The following is a 900-nucleotide window of genomic DNA, read 5'->3' on the forward strand; positions in this document are numbered from 1 at the left end:
ACTTGACTGATATACAATTTATAAACTTGATAATGATGCACTTGTTATATTGTTGATGCACTTGACTGATATACAATTTATAAACTTGATAATGATGCAATCATTTATATTGTTGGTACACTTGCCTGATATACTATTAATAAACTTGATAATAATGCACTTGATATGTCACACCTCTTCCTAGATTACCCTCCTAATCCGAGAAGAGATGTGAAAACAGTAGTTGTCAATCCTTTTATGACAACTATTACCAACATACTCCTGTAAACATGTGTCCCTCGTACCTGTTACACCTGCTTAGTAGTTTATAATTCACATTACACACAATCTCAACAACTTAAAGCATACAGATTACTATTAACCAAAATATTAACTTCAACATGCATAGCAGTTTCAAAAAACAGTCTATTACAACCACTGTTCAACACAAGTCTACCCTGTTCCCTTATGACATGAGCATAAGAACTAGATTAATAAAACATGATGAGTCACCGAAGCTTCAATTTTCTGAGGTCTGAGAAGTGACTGACTAGCAAAATGCTAGGCCTCGGGACGTCGATTGCTACCTGTAGAGGAAAATATTAAAAAGAGTGAGTTAGAAAACTCAGTGAGTAACTTCTTTTAAGAAAACATGCTTCCATAACTCATAGTATAATTAGCTTAATAATAAAACATTCTCATTAACATACCAAGGTTCGGAAATAACATTTAAAACTCATCAACATATTATGTAGAATTCCTCTACTCCCTTGCCTAAATATGTAGGAGCTCTTTTGCTCAATCCCTTACTAATCTTAGTTGAGAGAGAGCCCTTTTGCTCGATCTCAACAATGTCAATAACATAAGTCCTACGTGCACATAAAACTGATTAGGATCCTACTTACCTTACATATCTTCGTA

The sequence above is a fragment of the Benincasa hispida genome, chromosome 4 (genome assembly GCF_009727055.1).
Source record: "Benincasa hispida cultivar B227 chromosome 4, ASM972705v1, whole genome shotgun sequence".
Lineage (NCBI taxonomy): Eukaryota > Viridiplantae > Streptophyta > Magnoliopsida > Cucurbitales > Cucurbitaceae > Benincasa > Benincasa hispida.